Source organism: Quercus lobata, chromosome 2, assembly GCF_001633185.2.
Source record: "Quercus lobata isolate SW786 chromosome 2, ValleyOak3.0 Primary Assembly, whole genome shotgun sequence".
Classification (NCBI taxonomy): domain Eukaryota; kingdom Viridiplantae; phylum Streptophyta; class Magnoliopsida; order Fagales; family Fagaceae; genus Quercus; species Quercus lobata.
In genome coordinates, this window is record NC_044905.1 from 9,757,614 (window position 1) to 9,780,476 (window position 22,863).

General features: G+C 38.3%; 1 pseudogene; it reads right to left on the reverse strand.

The window, feature by feature from the left end:
- Nucleotides 1-3,416: 3,416 nt before the first annotated feature.
- LOC115958899 lies at nucleotides 3,417-17,728 on the reverse strand (annotated as a pseudogene).
- Between the last annotated feature and the right edge of the window lie 5,135 nt (nucleotides 17,729-22,863).

Consider the following 22,863-nt stretch of genomic DNA (forward strand, 5'->3'; position numbering starts at 1 on the left):
CTAAAAACTGTGTTTGAAAAGATCTCTCTTCAAACTGCATATCAGGAGGAGTGGGTTTTGAATACCAGTTTTTAGTAAAAGACATGGGTTTGGAGTTTCCAACAAATCTTTTAATTTCTGGGAAATCATTATCAAAGATTCTTTTTGCAGAAACAGAAGAAACAGTATCAGAATCTGTATTTTCTTCAGAAACAATTTCTTTTTTGGAATAGTTTGAGCAGCTGAAGTACTTGTAGAAGTACTCTCAGTTTTAACTTTTAAATCAGAAAGTATTTTTTCAACAATTTCAAGAGTCTTGGACTGAGAAGTTTTAAACATAACTTTTTCTCTTTGACAGGGTAAATCAATCAAAGGTTTCTCAGTTTTAATAGAAACAGATTTTTTAGAAATAGGTTTTTCAACAATTTTTTCTTCAATACGGTCAAGCTGTTGACCAATAATATGCAAAGATTGATTAGTAAAATTGTTTTGTTAAATAAGACTAACAATAAGAGTTTGATCATCAGCAATTTTGAAAGGAGAGGCCTTCGCTTCCTCTTTAGTCACTTCATCCTTCTTAGTAGTTATCAAAATTGAGTCAAAAAGAGGATGACTAGACCTAATAATGGTTTTATCAATTTTAACAAAATTTGATTTCTTTATCACATTTAAATGTTGGTTTGAAACCTCATCTTTTGAAACATAATGGTTTTCAAGAAAATCAAAAAACAAAATATGTTTTTTCAATTGATTCATCTTTTCTAACCATTTTCTTTTAACACGGTCTTTTTTAGACTGAGCAAAATTATTTTGGAAATATTTTCTTTTGGTTCTGTTTTTTGCAAGCATAAATTCATCATACAAAGAAACCAAATCAACTTCAAAGCATTCATCCAAAATAGTCAAAACTCTTAATTGGTTTTGGTAAAGAGGAGGATTTTCAATAGGGGGAGAATCAAAGTCAGATGGAGTAACAGAAACAGAGTCTTCCTCATCTTCATTAGCAGTTCTACTAAATGGAGAGGAAGTTTCAGGTTTAGTAGAGTAGTAAACAGAGCTAATTTGAGATTTATCTCTTGAAATACCTTTTAGCTTTAAATCAGAGGATTTTTCCAAATTCTTTTTCAAAAAATCATTGATCTCTTGATCTCTTTTTGAAATATTTTCAGTTCCAGCAAAGGAATGCCTTCCTTTGTTGATTCTCAAAGGTGGATTGTTTTGAAAACTTATTTTAACAGTACCATCAAGATATTGTTGAATATGAGTAAGATCAAGTTCATCAAAAACAGGTTTAGCAGGAGGGGTTTCTTGTTTCAACAACCAATCATTAGGAAGTTTAACATCTTGTCATTGAATCATTTTTGGAACTTGAATTTTAGCATTAGGAGTTGAACATTGAATTAACATGGTTTTACCCGAAGGTTCTCTAGGAATCTTAGCACAAGGATTCATTTGAGTACCCATTAGTCTATAACAAATGCGATAGATCAAAGCAAAAGGCTTACTACCTTCTTCCATATGATAACCAGATGAAGCAATATTCAATGTCAAACCTTTAACAATATTAGGATCATCCAAAGCAAGAGTAAGATCAGGATAACAGTTGAAATAAACAGGATCATCATACATAGAAGCAGTAATCATACCAAAAATGCTATCTTTAAAAATCTTAAATCTAGTATCTCTTAAACACATGAGAACAGAAGCATTAATACCCTTTCGAGTAAGTAGTTTAATAGCAACTTGAACCATACCAATATGCAAATAATTGAATTTTTTAGCAGCAAGGAAGTCATTAATATTCCTTTTAGTGAACAAACAGCATTTTTCATGAACTTTTGAAATAGAGAAAATTTGTTCAACAGTTCTGGCTTTGTAAGCCGAATGAAAAGTACTTTCAACAAAACTAGTTTTATAAACAGTTTTAGTATCAACTTTAGGAATATTCCAATTACGAAAATCAGGGATCAACTCATTATCATCAAAGTTTGATTTTCTTCATTTACAATATCAGGAGGACAACTAGTCCTGGAGCTGATAGAGGAGTTGGATCTCCACAACCTATCCATACTATCCTAGGTTCAACACTCAGTTATCATGTTTTTCTCACAATCGTTGCAGACGGAAGCACAGTAAATATTGTAATGAAAATAAAGTAAGTAACTTGAAACTTGAAAATAAATAACTTGAAAGTAAATAACTTGAAAGTAAGAACAATTATAAGGCGGTAGAACCAGCCAAGTATATATGAAAATAACTCAAAGTAAATGAAAGCAATTTAGAACCGTCCGGTATGGCGGTAATCCGTCCAAGGCGGCGGTAGCAACAAGTAGAATAATGAACATATATATATATATATATATATATATATATATATATATATTATGCTCGTATCTAGTTGTTTACAGTGCCCATGTGATGTGTTTTGGATTTGCTTTAGTGCTGTAAGAGAAGGAAAAAAAAGAAATTTTGGTTTCTGCTGTAGGTGGGGGAAGAAAAAAAAAATTCCTAGTGGAAATCGAGTCTTTGAAACTCGATTTTCAGTTGGGTGGCACATTCGTAAATAATTGCCATTATAAATTGAGTTTTAAAGGCTTGATTTATGATGGATTTATTACCATTATGCCACCCAAATGAAAATCGAGTTTCAAAGGCTCGATTTTCACTGGGAGTGGCATTTGCAGTAAATAATTTTGAACTCTCGGACTAACGTACTCACTGCTAGTGAACTCGAGTTCTGAATGGAAACTGAGTGTCTAATGCTCAATTTAGACTGGTTTTAGCGCTTTTTTTTTTTTTTTTTTTTACAATTTCTGAACTCAAACTGACTTCCCTGCATCTTCTCATCTACAAATTCATGCCTTTATCAGACCTTGTAAGACAGAAGAGGGGCATACTAGTATTACCCAAGAGAAAATTCCTAGGACAGCAACAGTGTAACTACTAAACAAAAGCTTTTGTATCATCATCTTATTAAACCAATAAATCAAAATGTACAAAACCAATTGATTGGTGTAAAAGGTTGCATTTAGCAACAAAAAACCTAAATTCCAATACAAGGGATTACCCATTACACGAAAATTGATCTCACATGGCACTAGTTTAGCTTCAGCATTCTACATTAAATGAGGTACAAAATGAAGCTATTTTGCAACTCTTCCCCAGCTAGTAAAATTCATGCCGATAAATACATGGTTGGATTTTTTTTTTTTTTTTTTTTTTTTTTTTTTTTATGGCAAAAAAGTTTCTATACTCTGTCCTAACATTTTGGGGGCAAGAAGTACAGTGGGATCATGCAACCATCCCAAAATCATATTGTTGCCACCCTTTTTTTTTGACATCCCACAGTTCAGACTTCAGGATCTTGTTAACTGACAGCTTCCCATAACTTGGATGTGCCACAACTCTTGACTACATCAACATGCGAAGCCATACAATCAAGAGTGACTGTCATTGCTGCTAGTGATATCTCCCAAAAATTTAAGAGCTGGAACACCTCTAATCTCTACATCTACTAGTGGTGCTTGGATCAATTCCAAGCTGGAGAGTTCTGTACCATCCCGAATCATATCAAGAGCACGCGACTGATCCTGAAATATGTAAAAAAAGAATACTTTCCATTTCAAATATCCCCAAAAATACAGCAAAATAAAGGGAGAAGAGTTCATCAAACGACACGATGTTTTCTTCTTGTGTAAAAGGCAAATGCTCACAGTTTGATTGTTCTTGCATTAAGCAGTTTATCAAAATCAATACATAATCAAGCATATAATTTGCCAATAAGTGTGTATACTGAGGATTACCTTTCTTTTCAGTAAGGTTGAATTTATTCAACCATCTAATTGGCTTTATTCCGTGCCAAATTTGCTTGTATTTCAGCATTTAGTAACCCTGTATTTAGGTGGGTTTGTTGTAAGGGTAGTGAGTGAGATAGAGTGAAGTTTGCTCAAGAGTGTGCAAGAAAACAGAGACTCGCGGCTTGGCCTCGCGGGTGACTCGCGGCTGCAAGCCGCCAGACGCAGCACATGTGCCAAGCATGCCGGAAGGTGAACAGTCATGTTAGCTGGAGCACTATAGGACGAAACAGGACAACTGGCCATACGGTTATCTCGCGACTGGATCTCGCGACTTGGTCAAGTCGCGAGGTCAAGCTGCGAGCCACCCCTGTTTTGTAAATCCTGACGTTTCACATTCCTCTCCCACTCCAGTATAAATACCCCTTTTACCCACAAATGTAAGAGAGCTTCCAGAGAGAATTTTGAGAGAGAAACCCTAAAGAAAAATAAGATTGATTCACCCACAATCTATACATTAGAGTCTCTTCAAATTCCTCAACTCTCTTCCTCTCCATTGTCAAATCCTTGAGAGGCATCTTACCAAACCTTGTTCTCACCATATTCATCACTGTGAGAGCTGTTTGGATTTCTGGGAAGCAGTTAGGAAGGAACCAATCTTCATTGGTTGATGCTACGGTCTAGTAGCGGAATCCGGGAAGCTAGAAAAGAAAAAGGTTCGGCGCAACCTCGTTGGAGCAAGAAGTTTGGAGGGCTTAGGTGCACTGGGTAGATTAGGCTTGGAGGGTCTATTGCTATCCATGTATCCCAACTATATTTTCTAGTAGATTGTTTACCGCTTGGAGGGCGGCGGAGAGGTTTTACGCCGAGGGTTTCGGTTTCCTCTTAGATAACACATCGCGTGTTGTCTTTGTGTTTGCATCTTCCTTCTCTTTTATCTTTGCCTCTTATTAACGTCTGTGGGTTGTGTTTTTATTTTGGCTTAGATAGCTTTTCCAATTCCATATTATAGCTTATGTTAAGTTTCCGCACACTAGTTGTTTGACATAATGCTTGAATTGATTAAGTTGTAATTTGGGGGTCTAAACGTTCAAGGGTGTTTATACACATATTTGAACTTTCATTTGGTATCAGAGCGGGTACACTGTTATTGGTTTCATTACCATTGTGTGATCCTTGACTCCCTTTTGAGATGGATCGGTCTCAATCCCTAAATGCACCTCCATATTTTGATGGTAGTAATTATGCTTTTTGGAAGGTTCGCATGAGAGCTTTTCTGTATTCTATTGATAAATCTGTTTGGGATGCTGTTGAGATAGGTTGGACCAGGCCTGAGGAAGCCAAATCCACATGGGATAAGGCAGCACTTGCTGCATCTAATGCTAACAGTAAAGCACTCAATGCTATTTTCTGTGGTGTGTCTCCAGATGAATTTCACAGGATTTCTCACATTACCGTTGCCAAAGAAGCATGAGAGATATTGGAAACCACCTACGAAGGCATGAAGAAAGTGAAAGACACCAAGTTGCAAATGCTGACCACTCGGTTTGAGGAGCTCAAAATGAGTGAGGATGAGTCCTTTGACTCTTTCTATGGGAAGCTAAATGAGGTGGTTGTCAGCAAGTTCAATTTGGGGGAGAAAACGGAGGATTCTAAAATTGTAAGGAAGATCCTTCGATCATTGCCGGAAAGTTTTCGTGCTAAAGTGACAGCGATTGAAGAGAGCAAGGACCTTGATGACATCAAAGTCCAGGAGCTGGTTGGTTCTCTTCAGACTTATGAGATGTCGCTGCCCAATCAACAGAAGAGTAAATCTCTTGCTCTTAAGACCATTAATAAGAAGGTGGAAGATCAAGACTCATCGGGAGAAGATGTGGTTGACAAAGATGTTGCATACCTTGTTAAAAATTTCATAAAATTCTTGAAATTCAAAAATAATGGCAAATTTGGTGATAAAGGAAAATTCCAAAGTTCAGGAAGGGAGAAAAGGAAATTCAAAAAGAAAGATGGAAAAGAATCCCAACTTACACAAGGTGTCACTTGTTTCGAATGTAACGGGCATGGACACTTTAAGAAAGAATGTCCGAATTACTTGAAATCGAAAGGCAAAGTGTATGCCACAACATTGAGTGACTCGGATTCAACCGACTCAGAATTTGAAGAAAGCTGTGATGGAGAGGGGAACTACTCAGCGTTTATGACTATTGCTCATGTTGAGTCTTCAGACGAGTTGAATATGCTTGTACGAGACCTTGGAGAACATAGTGATGAAGAATCACTGGGAATTGTTGAAGAATCAGATGCTGAAGAAGATGAAAGCACAACCAATCTTCAAGAGAATTATAACTCACTCTTGGAGAAGTCGGGTGAGTACACAAGGGTGGCTAAGGCTGCTGTGAGAAAAATGAAGAAGGCAGAGGAGGACTACAAAAGTCTCCTAATCCGATATAGGGAGGCCAAATGTGAGATAGAAATACTGAATGGTGAGCTGTCCGAAACTTACACAAAAGTGAGATTTCTTGAGCAAGAGGTTGTGCAAGCAAATGCTAAAATAGAGAGGGTCACCACCAAAAAGCTAGATGATGTTATTTCATCTCAAAAGAGTTTTTCAGACAAATCCGGATTGGGATATACCGGAGGAAGTAGCTCATCTGGAACTGTCACTAAAGAAGTGAAGTTTGTAAAGGCTAAAGATCCAGTTGTAGTTGACCTTACTGCTGAGAAGCTCAAGATGGAGGAGAAGAAGAATGTGGAGAACCAACGATTGTTGAATCCCCGCAATCAGTATGTGGGCAGGTCTGAATCTCGTGCCAAGTCTCGTCCATGACCACAAAGAGGTCCTAGATCAACCTATGTGTGTCATCATTGCGGACTTCAAGGGCATACTCGACCAAATTGCCAAAAGTTGAGAGCAGAGAATAGTGCAACTCCTCAAAGGTCACGAGGACCTAGAAATGATAGAAGAAATTGGGCAGGTGAACAATCTAGAGATCAGAATGGTGATCCCGGAATGATGAACGTGATGAAGATGATTGGTGCATTCACCAACTGCTTGGAAAGCTTCTCACGAAGGTTTGAAAGCCCTAACTCCCGTACCCAATCCTATAAGGAAATCACCCCAAACGCAAGTGACGTGTGGGTGAAAAAGGGTACTCATGCATAAGCATTACAACATGTCCATGCATTAATACTTCCTATGCTTTGCGACGATGTTTGTTTGTTTGTTTGCTTGTTATTTTTGCTGTTGGTTATTTGCTTGTCTACTTGTGCATACTTTTAATTTATTTTTTTTTTATCAATCTTTTTCTTCTAGTGTCAAAAATCCAAAAATCACATAAAAATTAGAAAATCAAAAAGTTTGATTGACATTGTTGAGCTTTTGTCTCAAAACCTATTTTGCCTTGTACCTTTGTGCTAATGGCTTTGTGCATTATAGAGCATTGCTTGTTTCTTTGCACTCATATCACTGTGGGAAAAATCTTGAAATCTATGTGATTGTTGTAAATAGATTTTCAAACTTGTCATGAATGATTAGTGAATGGTTATGTTGATCTTGAGACATGCATAGACTTGTGTCTATATATCTTCCCACTCTTTGTTTTTGTTTTTGCTAAAAAGAGCTCACCAAATGTAAATCTCCAAATGAAAAGAGATTTTGAGTTGCAAAAGCCTGTCGCACATTCTAGTATTCGACTAGGAAAAAGGGTAAGTGACCTTATATTAAAGAGAATGTTTATTCAAGAAGCCAAAGGCTAGTTCTTTAATGTGAAATATCATATATCACTTTCACAATGAGAGGTAATTGTCTCAAAAGATCAAAATGATCAAATGATATGTTTGAAAGTGGAGTCAAATGTAAAGCTCCAAGATATGTTATCAAGTTTTGTGGGAGGTCATATATACATATTTCTATAATTGAGATGGATCACATGATCTAGTGCTAATTGTGTATGCCTTGGTTGAATTGAGCATTGAAACTTTACATTAGACTAAAGACTATCTCATTGTTGATATCCACACACAACACACAAGTTTATGTTCAGTAAATGCTGAAAGTTCAAAAACGTGTAAAAACACCTTTGAACGTTTAGACCCCCAAATTAAAACTTAATCAATTCAAGCAATATGTCAAACAACTAGTGTGCGGAAACTTAACATATGCTATAATATGAAATTGATTAAATAATATCTAAGCCATAACAGATTAATATCCACAGCAGATAAATGAAAAGGCAAAGATAGAGAGGAAGGAAGATGCAAACACAAAGACAACACGCGATGTGTTATCGAAGAGGAAACCGAAGCCCTCGGCGTAAAACCTCTCCGCCGCCCTCCAAGCGGTAAACAATCCACTAGAAAATACAGTTGGGATACAAGGACAGCAATAGACCCTCCAAGCCTAATCTACCCAGTGCACCTAAGCCCTCCAAGCTTCTTGCTCCAACGAGGTTGCGCCGAACCTTTTTCTTTTCTAGCTTCCCGGATTCCGCTACTAGACCATAGCATCAACCAATGAAGATTGGTTCCTTCCTAACTGCTTCCCAGAAATCCAAACGACTGTCTCACAGTGATGATGATGGTGAGAACCAGGTTTGGTATAATGCCTCTCAAGGATTTAACAATGGAGAGGAAGAGAGTTGAGGAATTTGAAGAGATTCTAAGGTAGAGATTGTGGGTGAAACAATCTGGTTTTTCTTTAGGGTTTCTCTCTCAAAATTCTCTCTGGAAGCTCTCTTTCAATCGTGGGTAAAAGGGGTATTTATACTGGAGTGGAGAGGAATGTGAAACGTCAGGTTTTTACAAAACAGGGGTGGCTCGCGGCTTGACCTCGCGGCTTGACCAAGTCGCGAGTTCCAGTCGCGAGATAACCGTAAGGCCAGTTGTCCTGTTTTGTCCTGTAGTGCTCCAGCTAGCATGACTGTTCATCTTCCAGCATGCTTGGCACGTGTGCTGCTTCTGGCGGCTTGCAGCCGCGAGTCACCCGCGAGTCCCAGCCGCGAGTCTCTGTTTTCTTGCACACTCTTGAGCAATCTTCACTCTATCTCACTCACTACCCTTACATCAAACCCACCTAAATACAGAGTTACTAAATGCTGAATTACAAGCAAATTTGGCACGGAATAAAGCCAATTAGATGGTTGAATAAATTCAACCTTACAAATGCCATATTCATTTGTGTGATTGTACTTGATGAAATTTGTTTTCACATGCTCAATCTTTGTTAATTCAAACACAAATAGATTTTTGAGTGTTTTAGGTGTTTTTGGAAAGTATTTTGTTTAAAAAATCTGAAAATTTCAAAAATCCAGCTTTGCCCTGTTTTGGCGGCTCAGTCGCGGGTAAGTCAAGTCGCGAGCCTCAGTCGCGTCTTCGCAGGTCATTTTTGGCGGCTTGTTCGCTAGTGGAAGGTCCAGTCGCGAGGGTTACTCAGAGATTTTCGCAGCTCAGCTCGCGACTCTCTCGCGGGTAGACCTTCCAATCGCGAAAAACACTTAGAAAATTTTTTCAAACTTTTGTCTTTGAGTGTTTTGGCGGCTTGAACTGGCGACTTGTTGGCGACTCTCTTCAGTCGCGAAAAGCACGTGTTTGGCAAAAATAGGGGCAGTTTTTAAATCTTTTTCAGTTTTTCCCTCGAACTTTTGTGACTGTTCATCTTCTCTCTCAACTGTCTCTTTCCCAAACACTCCGTGTACCCATTTTCAAACCTCATTGGTGCTTCATTTCTTATCCAAATCATCAAGAAAAGGTATGAGTCTTGTTTTCCTCATCTCATTTTCCATATTTCATGGATGTTTTTCTTACCATTTGGATTGATATTGTGTTCGAAACATTCCTCTCTTTGTGTGATGGGTATGGCTTGTTATGTTTGTTGTTGCTTTCATCCGTTTTCATGTTGAGGGGTCGCAATGTGCCTTTTCATTGTTCTGATATTTGCCTGTTGTTGATTCTGAAAATCTTATGTTAAATGGGTTTGGTAGTTATGTGACTTGCTCCTTTCACTTGTTTGTGTGTTGATGTTGGCTTACGGCATTGGTTTACTGTGCTTTTATGTTAATATAACGTGTGGATGATGGCATCTTGAAAATATTCCTTTAAAACAACTTCTTTTTCCTAAATGTTGTGTCTCACAGCCATGTGCTCTAGTTTGGGTGCTCTGATCCTTCATTTTGAAATTTTTTTTTCCATGTTCATATCTTATGTGGTATGTTTTATGATATCCGTTTTTAATGTTCAAATGCTGTCTTTGTATGCATATCATGGTCATGGTAAATTGTCTCATTGACAGTTCTGGTTGAATTTGTCTCTCTATGCTCTTTTGCACTATCACCATTTTGCTGCACCTGTCATATTGTGCACCTTAGTATTGATGGAAGTTTGTTTGGGTCTGCACTGTCTTAAGTCTGTATTTATGTTTTGAAATTTTTTTCACTTCTATTTGCATCGGATCATGTTGATATTTATCTTGTGTGGTACTGTTGTTGGTTCTTTGCTGTGGGCCTATTCTCTTGCAGATGTCTCGTCGATCTTCCAAGGGTAAAGACATTGTTGCTGACGATCCAGCAACACCAGTTGCTAAAAGGACTCGACTATCATCACAGGCATCTCAAGACTCCAATGAGGAGAGGTTCAGAACTCCACTTACCTCACACATCTACTCAAACATCTTTGACAAGTCAACTCCCATAGTGGAACGGGTGGTGGAGTTTAACACCTTGGGGACCACTTTTATCCCTCGAATCTTTGAGCAACGAGATTGGGCAAACTTGTTTAGGAACTTTGACGATCCAATGGATGAACTGGTCAAAGAATGCTTCTCCAATGCAACTGATCTTGGAGCTGAACTTATTTTCTAGGTCAGAGGAAAAGAGTTTGGCATTTCCCCAAACTCCATCGCAGATCTTCTCGGCATCACTAGACCTCAGAATGTGGATCTAACTCCGTACGATGATCGAACTCCAGAGATTCAAGAAATTCTACAAATCCTAGGATCCGATCATGAAGTATCCAATACAGGAACATCCATCAGCACAGCAAAGTTTGCACCAGAGCTGACCACACTGAAGTTGATCATGTTCACTAATCTCTACCCACTGTCCAACACTACATTCATCAATCTTGGGAGAGCTCTATTCCTTCGTGATCTTATTACAGGAGCCCCCATTGATATATGTGCTCACATCTATTACACCATGAGGAAGACCGCGGTTCGAACTACAGCTCGAGGAATCATTCCATTTTGCAGTCTCATCATGAAGCTCATTCTTCGTGAAGGCATTGTTCCTCCTATAGATGGAAAAATGTTGACCCGTCAGCGTCCTATTTCCATGTACACTCTTCAAGCTAGCAGAAGTCACTCCTCTAAAACACCAAAGAGTGCACACATCTATCCGGTTACTCCATCTGCCCCTGAGTCAGAGACACCTGCACATACCACATCTACTTCGCATGCTGTTCCTGAAGTTCCACAAGCTAGTATTCCGCAAGCACAGACTGTTCCTCATACTGATAGAGTGGGCAGTTTACTTGAGCATATTCAGAAACACATTGATGAGATTGTAACACTTCTCTACTCCACAAACAACCATGTTCAAATGCGTCTCGAGACTATGGAGAATCAGCTAGACGCTATTCAACAAAAGTTGGACGACAGCCTTTAGCTATTCGTGCCAAAAAGGGGGAGAGCATTCAGTAAGGGGGAGAAAGTTCAAAGGGAAGTGTGCATAGTGATAGGGGGAGTACACACATACTTTTGACATACTTTTGTTTTAAGTCTTATCCTCTAAACTTATAGGTTTATGTTTTTGGACTTTTAGTGTTTATATGGGTTTGATACACTGTGGTTTTGGTGTATATTTGTTTCTAACTCATAACTTATACTCTTGGTTTAATCTTTTATATATTTTGTTGATGTTATTCAGGATATATTGTGTTTGTACCCATGTGCTTATGTAAGCTTTTAGGGTTAATGTTTTTATGCATAATATGTAGGCTTTATGGTTTGTACCTTGCTTAATGCAGCCTTTTATGCTATGTTGAAATCAGTACTTATATCTAAATGTCATGCATTTTGATTTATGTATTGTCACTCTTGTGCCCTTGTAGGATTGTTCCTAGATGCATATACTTTGTGTATTATGCATTGGTTGAGTGTTGAGCATACAAGTATCTTACCTTGTGCTTGTTAGCTTGTATGTCCTTGTGTTCATTCCAAGTGTGAATGAGCATTGTGGTCACTACCTTGTAGTGATTACTTGGTTGATCAAGCCATGGTTTGATTCTTAACTCCATCTTTGCTTGATCACATATTGCCTGTTTCATATGCATTTCACGATTTTCTGCTTACAATGATCATGGTGTATTGTTGTGTTTCAGGAGTCTTATGTTCATATGATTTAAGTGCTTCACAGCTTCTAGAGTTAGGTGTGAGTGAGTTTTGCTCAACTGTTCCCAACTCACATGTTAAGTCTAGAGTCTGTTTTAGGGTTTTGTCACGGAATAGCCAAAGGGGGAGATTGTAAGGTTGAATTTATTCAACCATCTAATTGGCTTTATTCCGTACCAAATTTGCTTGTATTTCAGCATTTAGTAACCCTGTATTTAGGTGGGTTTGTTGTAAGGGTAATGAGTGAGATAGAGTGAAGTTTGCTTAAGAGTGTGCAAGAAAACAGAGACTCGCGGCTTGGCCTCGCGGGTGACTCGCGGCTGCAAGTCGCCAGACGCAGCACACGTGCCAAGCATGCCGGAAGGTGAACAGTCATGCTAGCTGGAGCACTACAGGACAAAACAGGACAACTGGCCATACGATTATCTCGCGACTGGGTCTTGCAATTTGGTCAAGTCGCAAGGTCAAGCCGCGAGCCACCCCTGTTTTGTAAATCCTGACGTTTCACATTCCTTTCCCACTCCAGTATAAATACCCCTTTTACCCATAAATGTAAGAGAGCTTCCAGAGAGAATTTTGAGAGAGAAACCCTAAAGAAAAACAAGATTGATTCACCCACAATCTATACATTAGAGTCTCTTCAAATTCCTCAACTATCTTTCTCTCCATTGTCAAATTCTTGAGAGGCATCTTACCAAACCTTGTTCTCACCATATTCATCACTGTGAGAGAGCTGTTTGGATTTCTGGGAAGTAGTTAGGAAGGAACCAATCTTCATTGGTTGATGCTACGGTCTAGTAGCGGAATCCGGGAAGCTAGAAAAGAAAAAGGTTCGGCGCAACCTCGTTGGAGCAAGAAGCTTGGAGGGCTTAGGTGCACTGGGTAGATTAGGCTTGGAGGGTCTATTGTTGTCCATGTATCTCAACTATATTTTCTAGTGGATTGTTTACCGCTTGGAGGGCGGCGGAGAGATTTTATGCCGAGGGTTTCGGTTTCCTCTTCGATAACACATCGCGTGTTGTCTTTGTGTTTGCATCTTCCTTCCCTTTTATCTTTGCCTCTTATTAACTGCTGTGGGTTGTGTTTTTATTTTGGCTTAGATAGCTTTTCCAATTCCATATTATAGCTTATGTTAAGTTTCCGCACACTAGTTGTTTGACATAATGCTTGAATTGGTTAAGTTGTAATTTGGGGGTCTAATCGTTCAAGGGTATTTATACACATATTTGAACTTTCATTTTCATTGCCCAAAAACAGATGTGATGGCTGAGGTGGCTGAAGCTATTTTCTGTCTGAGCTGCCAAGAGCCAATTTGAATGGAAAAACAATGTCAATGAAAATGGAAAACAAGACTAGAAACGTTGCGTTGGAAACTTGGCAGATTATATCAACTGCCATTTGACAAATGTGGATAAATGGTCACCGTTTCAGACAGTGAAAACTTGGTCCCACTAAACTTTTGCATTGCACATAATTTTTCAGTACGAGGGAACTTCAAATCTGATGGTTTCAATCCTTGCATATGGATTTCTAGACCCAGGTCATGTGAAGGATCAATATGATGAAAGGAAGTTTCCGCCTATTAAAGATGGAGACACAAAATTTCTTGGAGTAATTACCGTGCTCAATAAACCTAAAGAAAATAAAAGGCAGTACAGCATTCCATACACAAATTAAGACACAATGTATCTACAAGATATTACATCACAAACCTCTGAAAGAATTGCAGTACGAGTAACCCCATCACAGTTTGAGTCAATGAGACTGACTCAGGAAGGTAGTTGCTCACTACTAACAGAGTAGTCAGGGTCAGTTGGTGAACAAACCGCTTCTTTGACTCATCTAGATTACGCAATATTTGACCACAAATTTCAAAAGACTTCTTTAAAATACCCTCAAGCAGCGAAACACTCTTCCTTGGTCGACTAGATGAATGCAAACTGATATTTCTGACTGATATGCAACAGTGAAATGGATTACCACTTGCTTCAGGTGAATAGCAAACAAAGGATTTGAGAAATCCAATTTTGCCCTCCTGTGAAAGTAGACTTGAGAGGTTATAATATTCACTCCACAAATATGATTCCATCAGATCCTAAGCATCATTAATCGTCTCAATTGTCCTGGAAAGACACTGCAGGAGAACACCCAAAAAAAAAAAAAAAAACTTAGCAACAGATTTTATCAAAATAACAAGAACCAACAAGGTGAAGCTGCAGAAAATAGAAGAAACGAAAGGTTAATGTTTTGTTTTTTAAAATAGCATCTAGTTGTGCCTGAACCATTAAAAGAATTAGAGACAAAGATCAATGATGCATCTACTTCTACAACCACTATTCATCATGCCCAATTCACAAGGCTCTAACATCTATAGGGTCTGGAGAGGTGGTTGTAGGCACCATACCCTTCTGCAACCATTGGTACTACTCAAATGTATTATTGCACATAAGATGCCACTTAGAATTTAAATGCAGCATTGTGTTTCTCAATATCAAGGCCAAAGGATGAAAAATAGTCATTGATAGAAGGAATGTTACGGAAAATGACAAACATTTTCCAGATGAAAACCCAAATTTTTCTGTGCCAATGTCTGATAAGACTACATATATTTTCATTCCATCACCTTCAAAATTATATATATATATATATATATATAGATAAGATTAAAATGACATTTAAATTGTCAAAAAGAACCCTTGAAAAATTCTTTTAGGTAGAGAGATGATCTTGGAAGCAAATGAATTGGCATTATTGCTGATATAGTGGACAATAAAAGTGATATATTGAACCGGATGTGTAAGGCAAAACAAAAGTCTTTAAGAGAATACAATGTATAACCTTTTGATACAGTCTGAGCTGCCTTGAGATAAAGTTTATTAGGGATGAAGGGACAAATCCAGCTTCAAATCCATATTTGCTATTGTCCTACAAAAATTAAGAGTTCGTAAATTTTTAAAATTGATGGAGCACTAAACAAGGCAATTAATCATGTTCCATTACTTAAATTAGTTAGGTAACATTGGGCAGAAAGGCAATCACTTTAAGACTTTTATTTTTTTTAGTGACTTATAGTCTTGTTTAATTAGCAGTTTAATGCATATATTATTTCCAATGGTAATGTCAGGATTTTTTAAAAAAAAAAAAAAAAAAAAAGTTGGTACTGTAAGTTATTCTATCACTGGGAAAGCCATTAGACCCATTTAAAATTATGTGAACAAAATGAATACATACAGAAAAGCCTAAATCATCAAGCCTCTCATCATTTTTAAACCAAAATATAATGGGTTGTTTACAAATTTAAATGTTCATAAGCCTAGTCAGTATAATCTGCATCCCAAATAAATTGGATTTAGTTACAGGACTGCTTATATATACATTAGCCAATCAACACTCACCGAAAGTAACTTCTTTCTGGGGTCACCTTTTGCAAAGCATAGCCTCCTACCACATCAATCCTAATAACATCCTCTGCTTCAGGGATTGCCTCACTGGTAAAACCATGAGTGGCCATGTCAATGTCTTCTGAATCAGAGATCTGGAAGCAAAATTGTAACAAAATACTTTTACTTCAGATCCGAATCTAGAAATAGCTTGAATATTAGGCATATGCACAAAAAACACATTGCCTCTGAGTCAAAAATCAAATCCGTGAAAGATTGCAAGTGCTACCGTGTTTAGAAGAACAACAATGAGATCATCTTAAAAGTACTCAAACAAAAAATAGTGCACAACAGCCTCTCTTGTTGACAGTGGCCAAGAAAGCATCCTTTCTTCCAAGAATTTAAAGAAAAATCAGATTTTCAAACTGCAATATATTTGAGGAAGTAAAAGTAAAAAACAAAAAATTCTAAGGAATGCATTGGTTTATGCTAGACAAACCTCACTAAAGATATCTGTTTGCCAACCGGACCCTTTGTAAACATTTGCAAGAGATAATTTTGAAAGTTGGAATAGTGAACTGAGGCCACCTGACAAAATATAAAATAAGACTAAAATTCAAGAGAACTCACACCCGTATGATATCATTCATGCAAATAAAAAACCACATTACCTGACCAAAGCCAGCATTTACAAAGGCATTACCAAAGGTGACAGCAAGGTTTTAGCTAGCCGAATCAACAGTTGCACCAGCACTAGCCCGGCCACAAGCAAGTGTGCCTATAAAAACGCAAGAGAAAGCAAATTAGTTAATATGACACAAATTCTACTTTCCTTTTTTTATTATCTCAATGATTATGATTTTTACCTTGCTAGTCATATAGGCTACCAGCACGTTGCATAAAACACACACGCAAATCAATATATTGGAAGCAAAGTATTCCTAGACTACTCCATAAAAAATTGGAAGCATCGTAATTAGAAGAAATAAATCACTATACGCATAGTAGAAGTACTGAATGACATTGTTTTTCATCGAGGTCTCCAAACAAAGAAATAAGAGCAATACCTTTAAATGTCTTAGAAATCAAATCAAATATTGAACAAATAAGAGCAATATTTTTAAATGTCTTAAAAATTAAGGCCCATAAATTATTATCAACCATCACAATATAGAAGTTCTTTATTTGAACTAGCTACCTTTAGTCAATAAAACTCAGCTCAAATGCCTCTTCCTCTCTGTTAATCATCTATCATAAGTTACCCTTCCCATGTCAAAAAATAGCAACAAAGTACAAGAAATTATCAAACTCTACAAATCCATCATAAGCAGTATAGTCATGCAAACATATGCCATGTGCCACACACCTATACACACAAAAAGACATATATAACGACCACATACAAAGAGTTGGCAGGCAGCGTTAAGTCTTATCCAGCAGAAGTTGTGAAATAAAAAAATATACCTCATTTGGAGGCTTATGACTTCTGCACCAGTTTCATCAGTGACATGTCTCAATCTCTGGGCATGCTGAACCTTTCCAGGAAGAGGGAAAAAACAAGAATTTTTTGAAAATGGTCGAGAATAGAGGATCAGCTGCATATACCTTTATTTAACACATGAAGATTCTTTAGATAGAAACAGAAGCAATAAGCAGTTCATTACTAGCACCAAATCTTAGGATTGACAACCAGACAAGCGGCTGAAAACTCATACTTTTATTAAAAACGCTAGTACTGAATTTAGTAGTAATTGAATTTTATTGCATAATTTTGAGTCATTACAAATAATTTATAAATCATATTAAATAATAATAATCCTGCCCCATGTAATTATAGAACTTTTCAATGAAAAATCATAGAACACTCTAAAAATCAACTTTATGAACCTAATATTATATAGCTTCACTTTAACTTCATCCAGTAACATTTTAAGCTCCTAAAGTAGAAAGCCATTTGCTGTATTTTTTTTACTGGCTAAGAAATAGAAAGAAAATAGAAAACATAGATATATTTATTGAGAGAGAGAGAGAGAGAGAGATTTTATGGCATGCAGCTGATAGATAGTACAAATCCTCCACGTTTTGGAGATGGCCTAAAAGAGGGGATCAGAGATTACCTCCACAACCTTCAGCTGTGGAAACTGAATTATTTTCTGAAACTCCTTGGATGCAACTACCTCCTTGCCAGTCATGTCAGTTAAGAAAGGAGTGGTTGTAAAAAAAGTATCTCTGAATGATGTCAAAAGGCATATCTTTGCTGCAAACTGCATGTTAATAGGCAACTGTTTATTACCTGCTGATGTTGAAGTACATGAAATGACGGTACACAATAAAAGTTAACACCACTGCACCAAAAAAAGAAAAGAGAAGCTTGACAGTGCATTGTGTCAATTCTGTTGAAACCAGGGGCAGCCCTAGGTGAACCCCATAATCTATAAGGACACTTTCATGAAAGTATATAAATAGCCTCTGAGAGGTCACACAATTTTTCAATATGGCACTCCCAAATGACACATAATGGGTTATTTTACCTTTGTTCCATACTAAATATTACTACCCCCACTAAAGGCATGAATTATGATGCAGCCATGATATAGTAATACTGCCTAAATCTTCTATCAAATAAAAAAATAAACAAAATTACAGCTTATGATGCTTTAGGAAAAAATACCAGACCTTATCAGCTACTGCTTGTAAGGTAATATGGTCCCCCCACTCACCAGATTTGCATAATTCAATATATCAAAAATTGAAGATAGAAATCTTCTCTACCAGCAAGCATAAAGAAAATTTTTTGAACTTAAAGATTCCAACTTTACCATTCACACTGAAAATCACCCATTTTTTTCAGGAATCAAAACCTTTATTCTTCACAAGCTGGTGCTCAAAGAAATAGGTAGCAACCCCAATGGTTAGATAAGCTAGAAATTGCAATTATGGCTCTAAAAGATGCTTTTTTAATGTTGAGAGAGAAAACCCAGTTGGCACTTCCATTGAATCTGAAAAGTGAAAACCCAAAAACTGATTTCCACAAGGAATTGGCTGTAGTAATGCATAAGCAAGGAAGCAGGAATTAACATTGTATTCCTTAATAACAAAAGAACCATAGATAACAACAAATACATGAATATCTACCTCCAAGATAACAGCAGCAATAATATCTTTGTTGGAATAGCTACCTCCAGCTAATGTCCCAACTGTATCAGTCACCTAGTTCCAATAATGTACATTAAAACCATATTGAAAACAAAAATAATATCATGAAGCATTCAACACCAAATTGAAATATGAAAAAAGGAATAGCATTGGGAATAAAGTATGTTGTTTCACCTCAAGCTTTGCATGTTGTTTCACTATAATTTTTTTAATATTATTATTGGTAAGTTATTCATGCAACCAGTGGATGTTAAACCCACAACCTCACCCTCCACTTCACTCTTACAAAGAAATAAGGTATCATTTGAGTTACCTTTTTTGAACCTTACGTTGTCTCGTATAATGAGGAGGAGGTCTTGCATGTCCTTCATTAGATGCCTCGGGCCCAGCTTTGTGTCCATGTTTGTACCTCCCTATCCCACAAGGAGGTGCCTTTGGTATGCGTTTCAGCCGACCTTCTGGCACTGCAGGTAACCCAACAGCCTACTCAGCCTAAACATGTGGTGGGACGATGCCCGAAAAAGGGCTAGTAGACATACTATGGGAGAGTGGCTCCTGCTGCATGTCAGGAAGGGTTGGATTAATACCCAGGTCAAAGGATGGAATGGGTGACAGCTTAGGAAATGACCGTAGGGTGAGTGGACGGGTGTCAGACCCAAGACATGGATGTGGGGTGGGTGGAAGGATTGTAGGGCTAGGGGATGGATGTGGGGTGGGTGAAGGGATGGTGGGCCTAGGGGATGGATGTGGGGTGGGTGAAGGGATGGATGTGGGGTGGATGGAGAGGGATCGGGGGTAGGGACAACTTGAGGGGTAGCAACAGGCGGACGTCCGGCAGGAGTTGTGCTCGTGCTTGGGCTCTTAGTAGTGCTTGGGCTCTTGGTAGTGCTTGGCCTCTAAGTAGCCACTGCCGCAGGACTCAGGGATGGTAATGGGGTGCAGTAGGGCTGAAGGATGGGGTTTTCGTCCCCGCCCCGCATGGTTTTGTCTTGCCCCATCCCCCCCTGCCCCGCATGACAGGGAAAACTTTCTCACCCCATCCCCGCCACTTGGGGCCCCGCGAAGCCTCGCCCCACCTCTTAAAACTCTACTTTTTGTTAATTTGCCCTACAACTAGTACAATTTTTTTAATGAAACCTATTTCATTAATAAAAATATACTTGAAATTACAACTAAATTTATCCCATCAAATCAAATCAATTTTTTTTTTTTTTTAAATTGAATAATATATCCAAATGTTTAACAAGAAAATCATAAAAAATAAATAAATAAATAAATCTCATAGTATAACACATAACAAAATAAAGGCAAAGAACCACATTGGGCAGAAAAAAATATGCTAATATTAATATGTTTGTTTAAATAGTAGGGTTTTAGGGTATGAAAAAATTACAATTATAACCCTTAGTAACGCGGGGCGGGGACAGGGAGGGGCGGGGTGGGGTAGGTCTAAAAAGTCTAAACCTATCCCCGCCCCGCCCCGCCCCGTGGTGTAGGGCTAAAATCTTGCCCTATCCCTACTCTATCACCTTTGCGGGGTGGGGAAAACCCGCACAGGGCGAAGCGGGGAGGGACGGGGAAAAATTGCCATCCCTACGCAGGAGTAGCTGCCTCCTTATTCGGGGCCTTAGGGTTTGGCATTCCTACACAGCCAATCTCCTGCACTGCCTTCAGCATGTCAGTAATGTCCTTGTGGTCCTTCGTGTCCACTGGGTGAGGCCTCAACAAATGAACGTATCCTTCAATCTGCATATGGAAAAACCAAGTATATTAGTAATGCAATACCAAATCAACAATGCCAATCAATAATAAAATAAATGTTGGTTCTGAATTGGTTCTGCTAGTAATAATTGCAAATTATAGGGAGACCAAGTGTTACCTTTGACTAAATTTAAATTATCTTTTCTATTAAAGATGTAGCTAGTAGATAGCGTAGACAAAAATGCTAATTAAAAATTCAAATGAGTAGAAAATTAAAAATAATAAAAATAGGAAATATGACCTTAGAGCATCTCAAATTAGATTTTTAAATCAACAAAGTTCTCTATAAGGTAAATCAACAAAGTTCTCTATAAGGAATCTTAAGCAGACAACAGCTTTAAAAGGGAGGTTTAATGCTAAGTAGACATTGGACCACATATATCATGTTATCTAAACAGTGGTTTCATGCTAAGAAGTACGGTAAGATGTAGAAGACATGGAGAAGTTTCCATTAGAATCACTCTAGCACTAGGGACATCGATGAACCTCCAAGTTACCCTTCTGAACCAGTCGAAGTACTTATGCCGCGAAGGCATATCACCAAGCACTGCTTCACAATGCCGTTGAAGGCGATTACCCCACTCCATGATATGCACAGCATGTTTCCGCATCCAATAAACACCGACCTTCCCCTTCAAATCAATGGCATGAAGCACTGTGTTAGTGTCAACATTGCGAGGAATTTCTTGGATCATCCCAAATTGACGAACGACACGATTCGGTGTATGTTTCTCTACTAGGTGGAAACATACAAGCGACACTATTGCTGTCCACATAGCCCTCCCTGCAACGCACCACAGCGGAAGGTCCCCTAATTCAGCTTCATACGGCTGCCACACCACCTACAACAGCCCAAAAACAAGTACGCAACACATTAGGCAACTATGTTTATATTTCAAAGTTCTCTAAATGTATATCTTGTTCCTGAACATGTTAAACAAGACATTTTTATACCTGGCCTGGCAACATTAAAGCTATTTGCTCAAGATACCTGTCCTTGAAGATGTGGGCGGGCCTTTTTTTCTTGTTTGGGATCCACAACCACCTACAACAATCAAGAACAAGGGATCAATATCTAGAACTTTCCTACTAAGATAATGTTATGATTAAAACTATAATGTAATCACATATAACTACTAAGATTATCTTATAGATATTTACTCAATTAATAATATCACTAGAATAAGAAACAATCCTTATAAAAAATAGAGCACATACAAGCCACATGACAGTCACAAAATTAGAGTATATTAACATAATCATATATATTGAACCTCTGTTTAAAATTTTTTAATGTTGACATAAATAATTCGTAGAAGTTACATGATTGTGGGCTTAGGTAATGATCACATAATGTATATGACGTGTATGAGGTAGAGACTTACTTTAGGGACAATAGACCATGCACTGGAGGACCATAAGCACCCACTGGCGGGCCATGCTCAATTGCCAGGCATAAATAGGGGAACCTAGCCCATGTCCAATACTAGACCAACAGTAAGCACCCACCAATCTGACTGGCGTCTTTATCGCTTGCCTTGCATAACTCTCGGTACAACCATGCAAGGCAAGCACTTCCCCAACTGTACCTTCGTGGGTTGTGTAGGTCTTCCAACTACTGCACCCACATTAGATGCACCCTATCGCCAGATTTGTCCATGAATATTGTGTCCCCCAGTAGCGCTAGGATGTAGCATCGTGCGTACTTATGCAGCTGATCCTTTTCAGCATTAGGCGGCAATGGATCAGTAACTTGCTCCAAAAGCCGTTTGATAAGAATCCTCTGACCAGTAAGTTGCTTATGCTCTTGATTTATAGGTTGAAAGCCAAGGAACTCCTGGCACACATTTGCCCAATCTTTCTGCGTGCTCCCTGTTATAGTGTCACCATTAACAGGAAGAGAAGAACCTCCACATCCTGTAATGTGATGGTAACCTCACCATGTAGCATGTGGAAGGTGTGAGTCTCGGGCCGCCATCGCTCCACTAAGGCCGTTATTAGGCCATGGTCAATCTCTCTACTCGGAGTCCTGAAGAGTCCCTCCAAACCAAGTGCCTTAATGATGTCAACGACTCGGTTGTCTACCATTGGCTCTCGATTAGAGAACTCTTCACTACGGCTACGGCAAGTAAGGGACCCTGGATCCTGCACAAAACAGAACCATGGATTAACATATGACAGTAAGTGCATGTACATTGTATGAATTAAATGCGTGTACATTTGTTAAATCTTTAGTGCTGTGTTTTACCTGCCCATTCCAAATTGCTTCTAACTGATGCTTGGCCTGCAAGGTCAACACCGACTGGTCAATGGGGCTAGGCTGAGCATGGTCAATCTGTCCAGCATTTGCAGTAGCCATACTGCACAAGAATGATAAGCAATTAGCACGTAATAGACATTATTGAAAACA